This window comes from Chiloscyllium plagiosum, unplaced genomic scaffold, assembly GCF_037043375.1.
Source record: "Chiloscyllium plagiosum isolate Xiang-an unplaced genomic scaffold, Cpla_swu_hap1 HiC_scaffold_7, whole genome shotgun sequence".
In the NCBI taxonomy this organism is placed as follows: Eukaryota; Metazoa; Chordata; class Chondrichthyes; order Orectolobiformes; family Hemiscylliidae; genus Chiloscyllium; species Chiloscyllium plagiosum.
The window spans coordinates 3,648,312-3,660,933 of NW_028270145.1; the positions used below are offsets into that span (position 1 = coordinate 3,648,312).

Here is a 12,622-nt window from a genome sequence, read left to right on the forward strand (position 1 = left end):
AGTTATGATTTACAGTTCGGGGTGACAGAGTGCTGATCATTTAAAAATAATCTCTTACAAGTGTTTTCAGCAGCAGGCACCTCTTGTTGAACAATCTCTCATGAAGTATAGGATCACTTTTGTGTATAAGAAACATATTTTGCATTCTCATATGTCACAAACAATGAAGGAGGATTCCTCCAGTTCTCTGACTTCTTCCTGTGTTATACAACATCCACCTCTAAAACCTGAAGAGGCGTGAGTGAATTAGTTTTGCATCATAGTTGATTGTTAATTTGAGTGTGCAAATGTTTGTGCACTTTGCTCTGTGATGATTTGCATGATTGTTGGTGCCACATTGCCAAAACGTGTTGTCCAAACCCAATGCCACAAGCCCACCATATTTCAAGTCCAAGGATATCCACCTGTCACTGCCTTCCTCGTCTGCTTAGAAACAAATAAACTGCAGATGCTGGAATCCGATATACACAGGTCTAACCCAAAATGTCAATTTCTCCACCTCCTGATGCTGCCTGGCTTGCTGTGTTCTTCCAGCCTCCTGACTGTGTATTCTTCGTCTGCTTAACATCCCCTGATCACGAAGCAGAGGTTTAGCAAGGAGTTAGCTTTGTGAAGCCTTGCATAAAGTTACGGAATTGCCAGTAGCTGTAAATCTGATTACATCCCTTAATTTTGGTGCTTCAGGCTTCTTCTCACACACCCATTAAAAAGTATCAGCCAATCTACTGTTCATAAAACTAAAAATGATTTCTTCCATACGCCTGACACTTCACTTTTACTGCAATGGCAGCGTGGAAGGACTGCTGTTCCAAATAATAGGCATTTCTAAATGACCATGTCTCAAATGCATTGGCCTGTATGAACAGAGAAAGTTTCTCTTGCATGATTGCATATTAAAGTCTAAAACTGCTCACACCATAGTTGGCCATGCCTGTTTCCCTCACTTCAGATCAGTGGCTGCCATCCTTGGGAGTACATATGTTGAAATACAGACATGAAAATGGCAGGAAGGAAAAGATCTGATGATCAATCAAGGTTGAAACCTTAATCATGGTGTCTGGAGGATTGTGAGACAGATGTTAGACTCCTGCTCTTTCTTCTGAATAGCCACAAGATCTCTTGAACAGGCAAACATCCAGCAGCTAAGAACTTCACAGCCAATAAAGGAGATCTCTGTAAAATTTCCTCCCTCAAAACCAGTCTAGGAGATTACGTCAGCTAGTCTAAAGTTGCTGTTAATCCATTTTCCTTTTTTTGCAATGTGATCTCTGCTCTAGTCAAGGCTCTCTTGAAAGAGTACAGAATGCCATTCCACACAATGAAATTTGAAAATACATTCTGGAGATTCTCTGTTCTTTGAGAATTACCCGACCTCAGGCTGATTCCATTGAGGTGCAACGACAAATGCCATATTCATATTCCTCTTGGTAGTTTAGTTTGAAGGATTTTTTTTAATTGGGGGAAGTAGACTCAGTGAGAAAGAAGGGCTAGTTAGACCTAGTTAGTGATGCCTACATCCCATTAATTAATTAAACAATGCTTTGAATTGAGTAAACTGCACAGCATAAGCCTATCACAGATAAGGATCTTCAGGCAGTTGTAATGTTGTAATATAACAACAAACATGTATTTATTTGTTTTCCATATTTAACAAAGTAAAATGGCCCCAAAACACTACTGAAGTTTAGGATTTGCATATTTGTCAGTATTTCAGTTCTCAGATGTATATAACTCGAATACTAATGCATCTCTTGCACTTTTGGAAAATGCCATGTGATCCCATGTTAGGTTTTTATTGTCCAAGCCAGTGCTAGTTCCTGGTCTTTTGTGTTCATCTTGGGGCAGGAAACTGGGAGTTTTATCTTGTTAGATTTTTTTCTAGCAACATGTCTCACTGGAGAATATTTAGGAAACAAAATACCCCATGTAGGTTTCTTTAATTGTTAAATGAATATTTTGAAGTTTTGATTAATAGGACAAGTTATTTTATGTGGACAAAACCCAAATGTTTTCATGTCACTAAGGACTCTGGTTCCCAAGCAGAAAACCTTCTCCCAGAAAACATTCTGCTGACAGGACATGCTTAGTTCAGTAAAGTGAAAATATATTTTCAGCAGATATAATGCATAATTGGAGTCATGTACAAACTAGATCAGCTGAAAAGCTTAGTACAGAACCGTGATTTTCTTTGGGTAACATTGCAGTGACCTTTTGATATCTATTTTTGATTTTACCATTGTACTTACACCCAGTATGTTCACACAATGCATGCACTGCGTATATGGAAACAATAAAGCCATTTAAGCAACCTCTGAAATACTCTCATTGTAACATATGTTCAGGAACACACATTTGATTGTTACCTGCTGAGAACAGTCTAGACGAGCATAGTCTGTAATCATTCCATTCATAACAGGTAACTATCATTTAATTAGTGTGTCTGTATTACATTGAAGTCTTGATTGAATTGTACCTTTTTTGCTTAATGGCTCAGTTGCTTTGTGGGGGGAGATGAATTTTGGTGAACTTGTATCAGTGCCAATGGAAACCCAACATATGAAATGTCTGTTTTAAAAGGAAGTTGGTTTTGTTATCACAGCACCATAGAACAGTACAACACAAAAGAGGCTATTCACTTATTATGCTTGTATATGCTATTTGAACAAACTACTTAAATTAGTCCCACTCTTTTGCAATGGTCCCTTTGAAACGTTGTTGTGTACAGCTAGTCTTTTTCAGTGTGTTGTCCCTTTAAATTTGTTCTTTTTATTGCTTGGCTGCAAAGGAGCCTTAGTACCTTGCCTAGTACCTTGTGTTTTAATGGGAATTTTGGCACTTTAGTCTTTGGTTTTATATTCTTCAGACATTTATCAAGTTTTGCATTTAAAAGTTTTTACCCTCTGTTTCTACACTCTTTTGGGCATTGCAGTCGGGATCTTAGTAAATTGCTACTCTTCTTTGTCCCTCATCACCTGTGACTCTTTTACCACCTACCTTGCATCACCCTTCAATCCACCCATCCATGCCAAACACCATCCTGAAATGACCTAGTCCCACCTGCCTGCTCCTGGCCCATATCCCTCCAAGCCATTCCTATGTGTGTACTTATCCAAATGTCTTTTAAACATTGTAGCTGTACCCTCATCCACTGCTTCCTCAGGAAGTTCATTCCACATACAAACTGCCCTCTGTGTAAAAAAAAAAAAAATTGCGCCTTGTGTCTTTTCTAAATCTCTCTCCTCTCACCTTAAAAATGTGATCTTTCTGATGAAAAGCGTATGCTCGAAATGTTGACTTTCCTGCTCTTCGGATGCTGTCCTACTGGCTGTGCTTTTCCAACGTCGCACTTTTTTAAATCTGATCTCCAACATCTGCAGTCCTCACTTTCTCCTTATGAATGTGCCCCTAGTTTTGAAATCCCCCATCCCAGGGAAAGGACAACTACGATTAACTCTATCTCCACCCTTCATTATTTTCTAAACTTCTATGAGGTTATCCCTCAACCTCCTATGCTCCACTGAAAGAAGACCCAGTCTATTCAGCCTTTCTTTATAACTCATACTCTCTCAAAACCTTTTTAATAGTCTTGATCATCTCTATCCAATCTCCTCTTAATCTCTGCTGTAAGGATAAAAATCCAGCTTCTCCGATGTTTCTACATGATTGAAGTTCCTCATCTCTGGTACTGTGTTAGTAAATGTCCTCTTCACTCCTCCTAACACCTTGACATTCATCTCTAAATGTGTTACCTGGAACCATCAAACAGTGCTCGAGTTGGACCTTAATCAATATTACAGAGAGGTTCAAAATAAGATCAAGCATGTTTCTTTAATTGAAGGCTGATTTGTCATAGTGTGTTCATCAATCTGCCTGAGCCTGACACATACCCACAGTTATGAGCTCAACTAATCTTCCCCATGCACTGCTTTCACGTCAAATGCATAGTCAAAAGCAATGTATTTCAAAGATGTTAACGAGAAAGCATTTTGAATCCTACTTCCCCAAACCCCACATGCGCTCTCTGCAACCCCACATTCCCACCCAGGAAGCAGGCTGGGAAATATTAGGGAAAGGAGGAGAGTGAATATAAGATCAGACATGTTAGCTGGGTGTGCCATGCTAGTCAGCTTCCTGTCTCTGCGGGATCTAAGAGTTGATACTGCATGCTTGCATTTTCGTAGCAGAAGTAAGCTTTGGAAACCACGTTGTTTGTTGAAATTTGTGATGTTTGTGAGATACGAATGAATGGCCGCCCAGATAACCCAGGTATGATTGTGTTGTGCCAGGTGATTCATGCATTAAACATTTTCCACACCCAACTCTGAAACATGAAGTTTTATATTGATAACTTAAGTTATTTGGAGAGGTTTCTGTGGTAGATGGTCAGCTTTAATCCTGTGGATAGGTTAATGTTAAATGCAAGCAGGAAGTTGATTTGGCTGGAGGTCAGTGTTCTTTACTATGGTGCTAATTTCTCTGGAGTGAAGATTGTTGTGGGTTCTTTCCCAGGGCCATTGTCTGGTTTTTAATGCAGTCATTTAGATGGCCTGATAGATGATTGTCTTCCAACCTTTGGAGAATCATTTTAATTAATGGGACTGCTTTTTGCTTTGAGAAGTGAGTTTTGTTTCATTTTGCATTGTGCTACATTCATGTTTTGTATTGACCTGGTTTGTATAAATTGTCAGACAAATGTTGACGTGGAGCAGATCTAACTTTGCCAGTTTCAGGGTTGGAGGGATGATGTGAGGCGGCAGATTTATTTGAGTCCAAATTTACAGTTTGCATTCCATTTTAAAAAAAAAAAGTTCTGTTTCCACCCACTGTCTCTCCAACACAAAAATTGCCTCATTCCATCTTTGTATCCATCATCCATTTACAGCTACCTCAGTACGTCTCCTGAAAGCCTTGTCCTCATTTTGGTTATCTGCAGGCTCGACTCCTGTAGTCTTTCCCTCGTCATGCTCCATAAAGTTATTGCAAACTCTCTTCAAATTATATAGGAAACCTGCATCAAATCCTGCTCACCTGTTGCCCATGTGCTTGCTGACCTATTGGTTTCCTGGTCTGGCAAGGCCTTAAGAGTTAAATCCTTATTTTTAAGTTGCTCCTCCTTATCTCTGTAAATGTCTGTTGTCCCACAGCCACCCCACCATCACCACTCCTGCCCTTCAAAAAAGAAAACAAACTGCACCCCCTTAGTCTCTCATGGGCATATACTCTTTGATCCATTACTAGAAACTGTCCATGCCCTAAACTAAGAACAAGGGGTGATCTGTTACTGTTAAATTGCCAAGTGTTTTGGATTTGCTTTTGACCCTCTGGAAAATTAAATAAAGATTGCAAAAACTTTTAGTAGAATTAACGTCATAATTAATAACAGAGCTTCATTCAAAATTGAACTTGTTATTTGTGCATTTATGCAGGGCTGAACATTCTTTCTATTAAGATTTTGTTTAAAAAGTCATACAATTAAATACTCCTAGTCTTTGGCTTACCAGCAGCCTCAGCCTTGAAGTGCCGCTGTTGCTCCTCATGGATGCCATGATGGTTGGCAGGTGGGCAGGACATCCTTGAAGTGATCCATCAAAATGCATGTTGGGTGACAGTTAAGTGAATGCTTAATCCAGTGGGATTTCTTGGTAGTGGAATTGCAATAATACCCAGAACCACATTTTAACTAGTAATTGTAAAATCCCAGCCATGCAGTGGCCTGTGATTTAACATTTTGCAGACCAGATTTGGGCTGGGAGAGCTTAATGGGGCCTCTGATGCACTGTCCCACCAACAAAAAAATTAATTGAATCCAGTTCAGTTAGTTGCTGAGCGGTGAGCTTCTCAGTGAATTGTGGGCCTCAATAGTGAAGTCTCGCACCATCAGATCTACCAGCCAATTAAAAGCCAGCAGCTTCTGGCTCCTGATGATTGCTACTGGAGGCCCAGTCTTCAAAGAATTTAACAGCAAGAAGATAAATCTTTTTCTTTCAGTTTTTGTGGGGTTTGGGGATTACAGCAAGTTAATGAATTGGCCATGCTAACTTGCCCATAGTATTAGGGGCATTAGTGAGAGGAAAATGGGTCTGGGTGGGTTACTCTTTGGAGGATCGGTGTGGACTGGTTGGGCTGAATGGCCTATTTCCACACTGTAGGGAATCTAATCTAATCTAATCTAATCTAATCCAGGAGGGAGGAGCAAGTTGACAAAACCATTGAAAGAAATGCGCATTTGTTAATTGTGATATTATACTTCAGGCAGTGGAAATGTGCAACTGCTGCACTTAGGCTTCACTTAATGAAATGGCAAAAATAACCCCCTCCATCTTTGTTTATTTGTATCTGTTGCATTTTAAACAAATAAAGTTTCCACAATTACATTTGCTTGGTTATAAAGCACTTAATGGGCATAAGTGGCAGTTTAGGCTTCAAACTTTCATTTTCAAAACAAATAGGGGAACTTAGAGAATGGCAAATGTTCCCTATGTTCCTTGGGCTTCAATTCTCTATCCTCATTTCCCAGTTATGTTGCAGTTTTTACATTCACAGGAAATTTCATTAAAGAGTCCATTAGCAAGATTCACACAACAACAGTGCCAATTTTGGCATAATTTCCATACAAATAAGATATAGTCGATTTCTCCCTATTTCTGCAGTTGACCAATAGATCACTATTTGTAAAAGAGAAGACGAGCTTGATAGCTCACTACTTACTCTTGTATTCATGAAATCTACTGTGCAGATAGCACCAACATGATTCAAGGGAATCTGATTGATTGTAACTTCAGGATCTCAGATTCTCATCCCTGCTTCACAATTTGTAGGGAAAAGTCAAACTCAACCAGGCCATGTTTATGGTATCACTACCTTTAATTAATGGTGTGCTTTTAAGTGGCAAGAGCAGACATGAATTCATGTAGTTTGAGGGAGTGATTTGTAATCTTTCTGCGTTTATTGAAGATTATTTACAAACAAGTTCTTGTTGCCAACTTTGTGCCAAGTATGCTCATCCAGCTGTGAAACTGAAAGCAGAGTTGCATTTGATGAAGAAAATGAGGCTTGGGAGCAGCAATTCTCCAGCGGAGAAACTGCTTTCCGATTTAAGGAATTGTTAAGTACCTTACAGCTTTGTACAGAGAGAATGATGGAGACCAATGGCTATATAGAAGAAAAAGTATTTGCATATGAGGCACATATGGTGAGGAAGTGATTTATGTCAAAACGCCCCAAGGATAGGAAGTAATCAGAATGGAATGGCAACAGAAGGCTGAGGCCCATTGGAGCAAAATGTTTTCAGTGTCCTTTAGTTATGGTTGAACCTGAGACTTGTTTAGTTGAAACAAAAACAGAAATTGCTGGAGAAACCTGGCAGCCTCTGGAGAGGAAGCAGAGTCAACATTTCAAGTCTGTTGACACTCTGCGGCACGGTGGCACAGTGGTTAGCACTGCTGCCTCACAGCGCCAGAGACCCGGGTTCAATTCCCACCTCAGGTGACTGACTGTGTGAAGTTTGCACATTCTCCCCGTGTCTGCGTGGGTTTCCTCCGGGTGCTCCGGTTTCCTCCCACAGTCAGAAAAATGTGCAGCTTAGGTGAATTGGCCACGCTAAATTGCCCATAGTGTTAGGTAAGGGGTAAATGTAGGGGAATGTGTCTGGGTGGGTTGCGCTTCGGCGGGTCGGTGTGGACTTGTTGGGCCAAAGGGCCTGTTTCCACACTGTAATATAGTCTAATCTTAACACTCCTTCAGAATTGTTTTGAAATATTCAACAGGCATGTTGGTAACGTTACGATGGCTTTCCCACTGAAGGGAAGATAGAAACCATCACAGGACTAATCACATCAGTGCTCACTATCAGACAGTCTCAACAAAATTACGTGCAAATCTTTGACAGGACATGGATGGACTTTATATTTAAGAGTATAAATTCATAGAATCCCTACAGTGTGGAAAGAGGCCATTTGGCTCAACAAGTCCACACTGACCCTCTGAAGATATCCCACCCAAACCCTTTCCCCTCCCCTATTGCTCTACATTTCCCGTGACTAATGCACCTAACCTACACATCCCTGGATACTATGGGCATTTAACACGGCCAGTTCACCTAACCTGCACATCCTTGGACTGTGGGGAAAACACCAGAGCACCCAGGGGAAACCCACGCAGACAGTGTGTGCAAACTCCACACACAGTCGGTCACTGAAGGCTGTAATCAAACCCAGGTCCCTGGCGCTGTGAGGCAGCTGTGATAACCACTGCTGCCCCAGGGCAGCATAGCTGTTTCTGAACTGGTCCTCACCCTTAATAATTGCTCCTTTGAATCCTCCCACTTCCTCCATATGAAAGGGCTAGCCTGCATGGGCCCCAGCTATGCTTGTCTCTTTGTTGGCTACGTAGAACAGTTCATCTTCTGTAGTTACACTGGCACCACTTCCCACCTTTCCTCCGCTACATTGATGACTGCATTGGCGCCACCTCGTGCTCCCACGAGGAGGTTGAGCAGTTCATCAACTTCATCAACACATTCCACGCTGACAATCTCTGACACCTCCCTCCCCTTCCTGGACCTCTCCATCTCCATCAATGACGACCGACTTAACACGGAAGTTTTTTACAAAGCCAACAACTCCCACAGCTACATGGATTACACCTCTTCCCACCCTACCTCCTGTAAAAATGCTATCCTGTATTCCAAATTTCACCGCCTCTGCCGTATCTGCTCTCAGGAGGACCAGTTCCACCACAGAACACACCAGATGGCCTCCTCCTTTAAAGACCACAATTTCCCTTCCCACGTGGTTAAAGATGCCCTCCAACGTATCTCGTCCACATCCCGCACCTCCGCCCTCAAACCCCACCCCTCCAACCGTAACAAGGACAGAACGCCCCGATCCTCGTCTTCCACCCTACCAACCTCCGCAGCACCTGCCGACATTTCCATCCCCTCCAAATAGACCCCATCACCAGGGATATAGTTCACTCCCCCATCCCTTTCCGCAAAGACCGTTCCCTCTGTAACTACCTGGTCAGGTCCATGCCCCTCCCCCCCCCCCCCCCCCCCCAAACAACCCACCCTCCCCTCCTGGCACCTTCCCCTGCCACCACAGGAATTGCAAAACCTGCGCACACCTATCCCCTCGCCTCCATCCAAGGCCCCCAAGGAGCCTTCCGTATCCATCAAAGTTTAACCTGCACATCCACCAATGTCATTTATTGTATCCATCACTCCTGATGTGGTCTCCATTACATTGGGGAGACTGGATGCCTTCTCGCAGACCACTTTCAGGAACATCTCTGGGACACCTGCACCAATCATCCCCACCACCCCGTGACCAAACATTTCAACTCCCCCTCCCACTCTGCCGAGGACATGCAGGTCCTAGGCCTCCTCCACTGCCACTCCCTCACCACCTGACACCTGGAGGAAGGACGCCACATCTTTCGCTTCGGAACCCTTCAACCCCAGGGCATCAATGTGGACTTCACCAGTTTCCTCATTTCCCCTCCCCCCACCTTGCCCCAGTTTCAATCTTCCAGCTCAGCACTGTCCTCATGACCTGTCCCACCGTCAATCTTCCTTCCCACCGATCCGCTCCATCCTCCTCTCCAACCTATCACCTTCATCCCCATCTCCATCCACCTATTGTACTCTTAGCTACCTTCTCCCCAGCCCCACCCCCCTCCCATTTATCTCTCCATCCCGGGGGCTCCCTGCCTCGTTCCTGATGAAGAGCTTTTGCCCAAAACGTCTATTTTCCTGCTCCTCGAATGCTGCCTGACCTGCTGTGCTTTTCCAGCACCACTCTAATTTTGAATCTAAACTCTAGCACCTGCGGTCCTCACTTTCGCCTAACACAGCTGTTTCTGCCTAGTTACAAACTGGGGACCTTTTGTGTGTTAAGCCAACGTAATAACCACTATGTTACAGAATGAAATGTGCTGTAATTTTGTAGTATAAATTTAGGTGGGGTGGATGTGTGATATTGAATTCCTTTTGATAAGGGAGCTGTTGATCTGAAAAGTTTGAAATCCACGATTACATAATTATGTTAAAAATAGACTACTTTCATTTATCAAGAGAGAGAACATTAACATGTAAGCATTTTGTAAACTATTTACTACAAACTGGTTGTTAAAGATTACCCAACTAAACTTTCTCCAATCCCTTTTCCAATATTGGAAAACTCAAGTTAATATCAGGTACCCTAACTTGTCAAATCTACCTTCTAACATTGTTTTCTGAAACGTGAATGAAGGGGTTTATTCAGCCTCTTTGCAGTAAGCCAGGTTTAAGATGCTGTTAACCATGCTCCAGTCATGGTATCCTTGCTGCTGAGGGAGAAAATTGTGGTTTCAAATACTCTTCCAGGTATTTGAGAACAAAATCTAAGCTTACACTTGGGTGCAGTATGAAAGGAAGTGCTGTATCTTCAGAAACACTGACAGTTTTTCAGACAATATGTTAAACTGGGGATAGATCTGCACTATTTGGTTTGATAGATCCCGTGGCACTATTTTGAAACCGTGGATACCTTGACCAATGTTTATCTACTACTCTCAGAATGAATGTGCATAGCTAACAAAGCTGAAGCAATTTTCATTTTCCAACTTTTTTTACTTGTGGCACTGCACGCAATTCGGATCAAGTGCAGCTCTCTTGGTGAAACAGGAATTAGAATTGAGGAATGAATGGGCCAGGGAATGGAGATGTGAAGAAGCATTGTGGATTTGAATGGTCTCAAGTATTTGTTCATTTGTGGGGAAGAGTTCAGAGCTACTTTGTCCTCTGGCAAGCCAGAAATGTTTGCTTACTATCTAGCAAACACAGAAGTTCAGTTGAGTCGAATGGTTTACATTTTCTCCTGTTTCAGTGGACTTGAAATGTGAACTGAGAATAGTGAAAAGCAGCAAGGAACAAGGCACTGAGGAATACTGGAAACTTTGTAAGGGCACAGTTACACAAAAGGCAGCCTCAGTGTTTCTACCGACTATGTTATGGAGTTGAGTCAGCTTTCACTTTCTCAGAAGTGTTGTCAATATTTGTGAAGGTTGATCTTCACTATTCACCTTTGGTAATGGGTGACTGCAAGTATCAGGCTGTTGCAGAGCCATCAGGTGGCTAAGTGGGGGAATGCAGCACGTTTCACAATGATTAATTTTCAACATCGACTACTGCTTTACCATAATAGTGTGATTGTGACAGATCTAACATGGAAATCAAGCTATTATTGTGCCAACTGTAGGCTAACTTAGACTGCAGGTACTTGTAGACCGTTGTAGACAAATTTACTTGTTAGTTAGATGACTGACACAACATAGGTTTGAATCCTCAGTTGTTACAAAGCTTGTTCCAGAAAGCCTGCCGGACAAAAAAAAAGGAATTTTCAATGCATTTTGAGGTCAATGTTTTCAAAACATAATAGGTATTACCTGTATTTCAAAAGGCGTGTTTGAAACACATCCAAATATTTGTGCAATGGAATTGATTTTGATTTTGGAAATCTTATCTTCCGTTCCTTGTAGTTTTATCCTTAAAGGTACTGGCTTATACTGGATAATTTTCCAGGAGTCTAGCCGTTTGCTGATAACTCAGTCAAAAGAAATTGATGCAGGTATGAGTCCAGATTATGACTGTTTCTGGAATTGTAAATGAACACATACTCCGTGAGGACATATTTAGGCTTGACCATGATATGATGCCCTCACCCAGCCCTAACAAGCTTGTCAACTCTGTCTAGCGACCGAGGTCGCTTGGGAGATATTGCATGCAGTTGCCACCTGCAACATCATACCTCAGCAGAAATGACTGTATTTATTGGCAATTGTCATTCAAAATAAAATTCCTCATTTTCAGCGCATAATGTTATCAGTCAAAGTATTCTGCCGAACAAGTTGAAGCTCGCCTAGGTTACATTTTTCTAAGTTATATTTGATTCCTCAGCTAATGAATTGAGGCTAAAAGCAGTTTAGTGTTTCCTTTGTAATTGAAGCAGTGATATCCATTTTTCTGTTAGTTGGCACAAATCTGCATTGTGTTGGTAAGGGTACAAGTAGATCTTTACCACTAAAGGGGAAAATAACATGCCTTGGTCTTTTGGATCATTCATTTGTTTGTGTTTGGACATTTTACTGGGATGTTTAATGTGCGTAGAATCCCATCAATGTGCTTACCTGCAAACCAAACAACTGAAAAATCCACATTTTGAGCTTTTTGCCTGATATAACATGCACTTTTCCTTTCCCTTCATGACACACCTCTCATATGGCAGCCATAACATTGTTACTGGTGGCAAACATCAATGGTATTGGAACCCAGAAATGTAGCCTTTTGAACTCATCAACCTAAAACATTTTATAATGGAGCTGCTTTAACTAAGATCACTCTGCCCTGTAAAACAGTAGTTTGTGGGTTTTCTGTTGCTAAATGAAACATTTCTAGTCTTCAGTTCCAGCATTGCCTTTTTTTACTGTCTCAGTAAGTCCAACGATCATTAACACTCCTGGAGTATGCCAGACCTGCTCAGCTTCAGTATTGGATTGAATCAATCATTGCCATGGCATCTTGGCAGCCCATTAGTCTCAATTACACATTGCTTTTGTCTTCTCTTCAACTCCAAGCAAATTTACT

General features: G+C 41.8%; 1 protein-coding gene across 3 annotated transcripts in view; it reads left to right on the forward strand.

Annotated features, from left to right (window-relative positions):
* The window catches only part of myo1b (myosin IB), a 275,282-nt gene that overhangs the window by 137,281 nt on the left and 125,379 nt on the right, over positions 1-12,622 (forward strand). The window lies entirely within an intron of this gene.